The 5,699-nt window shown below is 53.7% G+C and overlaps 1 long non-coding RNA gene across 1 annotated transcript; it reads left to right on the top strand.

Moving 5' to 3' along the window:
* Positions 1-903: 903 nt before the first annotated feature.
* Positions 904-2,851, top strand: LOC127309082 (uncharacterized). Its single transcript, XR_011746892.1, has 2 exons — positions 904-1,195; positions 2,439-2,851. It is a non-coding gene; the product is annotated as an uncharacterized lncRNA (long non-coding RNA).
* Positions 2,852-5,699: the final 2,848 nt, after the last annotated feature.

Genomic DNA, 5,699 nt, shown 5'->3' with positions numbered 1-5,699 from the left:
GATGAGATTGGAGAGATCTTGCGGCACCGCCTCCGCGGGCCACAGCATCTGGACCAGCTCCTCAGCCGCCTTCCGGAGCTCCCAGCCAAGCTTGGTGATGGGCTCGACGCGGGCGGCCATGGATGCCATGTAATCCTCCATGGTAAAGTACTCCGAGCTGCCCTCGCCAGTCGCCCGCCTCCTAGCCTCGCGCGCAATGCCAACAGCCGCCAATGCCGCATCCTGCGCCTCCAGGAAGGCCGCCGCAAAGAAGAAGCACGTCAGAAATCGTCAAAGCCGAAATAAGCTGAAAAATGCGAATTTTCGAAGTCCTAAAGTAGGCCTGGCGGCAGCCGGCAAGAGCCGACTGCCCCCAGCCCGAAGATGGAAATTTTCGAAGCTCTAAAGTAAGCCTGGCGGCAGCCGGCAAGAACCGACTGCCCCCAGCCTGAAGATGGAGATAGCGAAAAATCAGAGTTTCTACGGCCGGCTGCCAACCTAAGCCGGCAGCCGACAGCCGAAAGCCGGCAAAGGGAAAGGAAGAAAGAGAACGTGCACTCACCCGACAGGCCACGGTCGAGCGCGCCAATCTCCTCCACCCAGCGCTTGGCGGTGGCCGACAGCTCCGTGGTCTTGGTGGTGACCTCCTCCTGAAGCGCAAGCCGCTGCTTCTCCACCTCGGTCAGCCGCCTGCTCAGGTCGTCCACCTTCTCCTTCTCAGCCGTCCTAAGGAGGGCAAGCTCCTTGAGGCCCTGTTCGGTGCAAGCGTTTTAGGAGAGGGTTTGCAGTGTTTTGGGGTGTAAAATTGGGGTTTGGTTAAAACACTTCAAAACACTCCAAAACACTTTCGGATCGTTTGGTAGACCGGTTTCGGCCGGGTTAGGCCCAAAAAAACACGCCAAAACACGTCGGGCCGGGGTGGAATCAAAACGCCCCACCCCCCTCGCGTTTTGATGATGCGAGACGACTCGCAGCTCCGCTCGTCCCTGCCGCCACCAGCGCTCTGCCGCCGCCATCAGCGCTCTGCCACGCTGCCGCCGCCGGCGTCTACGCCTACCAGTGTCCTGAAGTAGATTCCTTCTTCCGTCGAGGCTTTCCTCCGCCCCCGGCGCCTCCATCCCTTCTCGAATCCATCAAACCTCACCACCGCCGATTCGCAGATCCTTGCGCAGCTCCCGCAGCTCCCCATCTCCGTGGAAGTTTGGCCTTCTCTCAGGTATGTCTCCTGCCTCATCCCTTCTCTTGATCTAGTCCTAGGTTTCAGATGTGAGTGTTAGGCCTCTAGGGTTCTTGATTCAAGCGGATGGATTTGGGTTCTTATGCAAATCGAGGATGAGTTCTTGATATTAGATAACACCTCGTCCCCTCCTCTCCTGATCTGGTTTATACTTTATAAAGGTAGAAATTTCTTTCATGGCTGGACAACTACGAAAACAGTAGGAAATTTACTTCTAGACTTGCCGCACAAATCTGGTCTATGTACTAGTGATGGTTCTATAAGTACTGCCACATATATATTGTCAATCTATGCCTTTTTTAAAATCTATTTTACACTCACAAAATTGTACTACGTATGAATTTTGTTTTACAGTCTGAATGTTGTAAAAAAATTGATAAAAGGATTGAAGATAATATGTATGTATATTTATTAACACATGAATATATTTAAGCCTTTAGCCTTTCATGAATATAATGCATATGGTGCCATACTACCATATACAATTGGTATGTTTGTATATTTGCTAGATGTTTTACTGACTTGGTATGCAGAATTTCAGTATATTCTGTTAAAGCTTCTGGTGATATTATTATTCAATCCTCTGTAATGTTTGCATGAACCAAGAACTGGCATGGAAACTGGTAGCTGCGTATGGCACATCAAATTTCGCTCTGCGTATTAGCCTGACAATCCCTGATTCGGTATTCTTGGCCTAACAGAGTTGTGGATGTTTGCTTAGTACCTTAGTTACATGTTGGAGAAGAAAGCATCGGCACTGCTATGTTGTCTATCCTCAGGTCATATTCAAACACATATTGGAAGTAAGAGAGTGAGATCCCAGATATGGGCATTCTGCAAATGCTTTCAAGTTTCAATGAGTAGCATATATGCACACTATATCTTTATGTTCAAGTTTTTATTTTCAAGTTTCTGGCCTTCTGAACTTATGTGCTTCACAACTCAATACTTTGTTATGTTTTTTTGTTAACTTATGAGATGGCACCATAATTATATCTTCTTGTTATCTGCAAAATCCAGTGTTTTCATATATGGTTGTTGCTTGATCTACCATAATGCTTGAGAGCTTTGGTTAGTGATATGTTGATTCGATTGGTGTTTGCAAGATCAATCTCTGTTGATATATTAGCATTCTCATTACCTGTAGGATTTTTGGAATCCGCGGGAATGCAAATTCACTTCTACATGATAAGTAAAACATTCCCTTTTTTACAATGTGCAGGCCTGCAACCGGTGGAGTGAATGGATGGCCCGCTTCAACTCTAGATTTTATGGTGTGTCATTTGTGGGGTGAACAATAACAAGCTAGTCCATGATACCCATTTTATATTCATTCCCTTGCTCTTTTCTACTTGATATAAACTCATTTGTATGTATGCCTTATGACCAAACCTGTGTTGATTCATGAGAGATGTAAGTTCCCAGCAGAGATTATACGGTATAACCTGTGTTGCTGTGTTGGGATCATGAGAGAAATGTTGCCTGGCAGTTTGCAAGTTAAACCCATACTCCCCTGTTCCTAAGATTGCACTATCTATAGTTATTATTTTTGCATAATTCTCATGGTGGCTTATGTCTTCGCAAGCATTCCATCCCAAACCATGAAATTATAACATGAGTTAGTTTCACTGCCAATGGATAATTCCATCTCTCTTTGTCTAGTTGAAAATGGCTGCATTTATGTATTCTGCGAGTTGTTGATTGTTATGTTATCTGCAAATTAAAGTAGTAAGTGGTAGAATGTTGTAGGCCTTTTGATGGGACTGAAGTGGAAATCTAAGAACAAAGTTGTTAGTAGACTAAACTGCCTCATTCAAGTAAAATATGACCGTTTTGTTTACTTGCACTTATGCGAGACGAAGGGGACACATAGTTTTGGCTCCATTTGAAATAAATATAAAAAGATTGGATTTTTACTTGTGATATGTCAAAAAAAGATCGAATTTTTATCCATTTGTGTTGAATACACTTGAATACACTGGTTTGGTAAAACAAGTGTGCCAAACAAGTGTTTTGACAAGTGTTTTGGATGATAGGGATTTTGTAGTGTTTTGGGTAGTGGTTGTTTTCACCCAAAACACCCCTCAAACCCCCTCTTAAAACTCACAAAAACACTGACACCAAACAAGGCCTGAGGTGGTTCTCCTCAAGCCGGCGCAGCCGCACCAGCTCCCCCTCAGCCACCTTGAGCTTGGCGGCAGCAGATCGGCCCGCCTCCTCGCTCTCGGCGCACTGAGCGCGAGCAGCCCAAAGATCCGCCTCCAGCTGCGGGACCTTGGCGGCTTCAGCTGCAAGGCAGCCAGAAAGAAGCGTTAGCCAACCAAGACTAAAGGAAGAAGACATCAAGTCGGAAGGAGAAAGATCTTACCCTTGACGGCCTCCAGCTCGCGAGCCAAGTCGGCCCGGTCAAGCTTGGCCTTGTGATAGTGGGTCACGGCGCGGTTGTACAAGTTGGTGCGCCGCTCCGTCACAGCCTAAGCAGAAAGAAAATCAGTCAGCTAGACGAAACCCGGACCGGCTCCAAGCAGCCGGCCCACGCCTCGGAGGGCTACCAGGATAATAACCAGATTAAAAAACAGATGAAGTGCTTACCTTGCTTGCTTCCTCCACCTTGGCGAGGTTGGCCGCGGTCTCAGCAGCCCTGGCCTTGAGGTTGGCATGGAAGCCGGAGAAGAACATCTTCACCGACGCCTGGCCTGGGTTCCCCTCCCGGCTGGTCACCTCGTAGGAGTCCGCGCTGAGCCACGCCTGCTCCATGGTGCCAGCCGAGCCAAGGCTGGAGTCGGAGGCGGACGGCACGTGCAGAAGCCGAGCGCCCTTGGCAATGTGCAGGCCCCCCAACGACGCCGACGGGGCCTCCGTCCTCACCAGCACGCGCGAGCCGGTGTCCTCCGCCCGCGCCGGCTCGTCCCTCGCCGGCTCCTTCCCGGCCGGCTCCTCCCTTGTCAGCTCCGGAGGCGAAGGCGCTCCGGGTGAAGCAGTCGGCCCGGTCGGGGCAGCCATCTCCGGCGCTGGAGGTGCCCCCTCCGGGCTCTCCACCAACACCACCACGCTCGGCCCGGCTCCGGCTCCGGTCGCAGGCGGCGCAGCCCTGCTGGCTCCGGCTCCGGTCGCAGGCGGCATGCCCCTGCCGGCTCCAGCCGCTGGGTCTAGGAGACGAGTGCGGCGCGGGAACATGTCGTCCAGCGTCGGCTGGCGCGTCGGCTCAGCCCGTGTGCCGCGGCCAGGCGCTGAAGCCAATGGCACAGCGAAGGAAGGCGCCCCTGCGGGAGGCGGAGTACCCGCAGGCGGCGGCGGTGTAGGCGCACGCGCCGAAGGCTGTGGCGTCGGCTCCCTCCTCTGTCGCGGAGGCGACGACACAACGCGCGGAACCTGCCGGGAGCCACCGCCTTGGGTGAACTTGATGGGAGCCCTAGCCGAACAGATAAGAAAGAGATAAGCATAAAGAGTAAGGAAAGAAAAGGAATCAAACAAGAGAAAGAGAGAACTCACCCGGCCTGCTCCGGAACTTTCTTCGGCTGCTGCCGGCGGAGCTTCTTCGCCTTCGCCTCCAAGGCGACGGTGGAGCGGGGGTCGCCGACCCGCTTCTTCCCCTTGGGCGCCGAAGTCGCCGTGGTGCTAGGCGGCCTCGCACGCAGGGGCACCGCAGGGATCGGCCCCGTGGCAGACGTCGCCGGCTCGTCGTCCTCCTGCTGCTCTGGCGAAGGAGGCGGGTTGTGCTCCCCCTGGCCGCCTAGGTCAGGCGCCTGCAGCAGGTCGTCGTCGCCGGCCTGGTCGCCGGCATGGTCAGCCGGATCGGCGTGATCCGACGTCCACCTCCTTGTCGCCAGGCCACCGTCCTCGACGTTTTGACGGTCGAAGAGCTAGAGAAACAGAAGATATGAGCAAACAGCGAGCCGGAAGTCGGCAGAAAGAGAAAGAAGTCGGCCATGCAGCCGCAAGCCGGAAGTCGGCCAGAACAACAAGCTTACCAGCTCGGGCGGCAGGTCCCTGTTGCGGGGCGCCAGCCCGTAGTTCCAGTCCTCAGGCATGTTCGCCTTGGTGATGTTGTTCACCCGGCGGGCCACCTGGGCCTTGGTGAGCGGCGCCTTGGACGTCCGGGTCGGGTCGAACCGGCCGGACATGTGCCCGATCTTGTGGGTGCGCATCTGAAGCGGCAGCACCCGGCGCTCGGCGATGGTGCAGAGGAGGTCCTCGGCGGTCAGCCCGTTCCCGACGGCGGCCCCCAGGAAGTCCCAGAGCTGGCTCACCTCCGCGTCCGGGTCCGTCGTGCGGGCGTTGTAGCCCCAGTTGATCCGGCCGACTGGAGGAGCCGGATTGAACTCCGGCAAGTTGATCCGGTCGAAGAGCGGGTTCTCGTTGCGCACATAGAAGAATGACATCTGCCAATTCTTCACCGAGTCAACGGTTGGAATCTTGGGGAAGGGCGTACCTGGCCGGGAGTAGATCGAGGCGGCGCCGCAGGTCCGCAGGTGGCCGTCGG

This window comes from Lolium perenne, chromosome 6, assembly GCF_019359855.2.
Source record: "Lolium perenne isolate Kyuss_39 chromosome 6, Kyuss_2.0, whole genome shotgun sequence".
NCBI classification, from domain to species: domain Eukaryota; kingdom Viridiplantae; phylum Streptophyta; class Magnoliopsida; order Poales; family Poaceae; genus Lolium; species Lolium perenne.
Note: the sequence above shows the minus strand (reverse complement) of the source record. Positions and strands in the feature narration are given on the sequence as shown.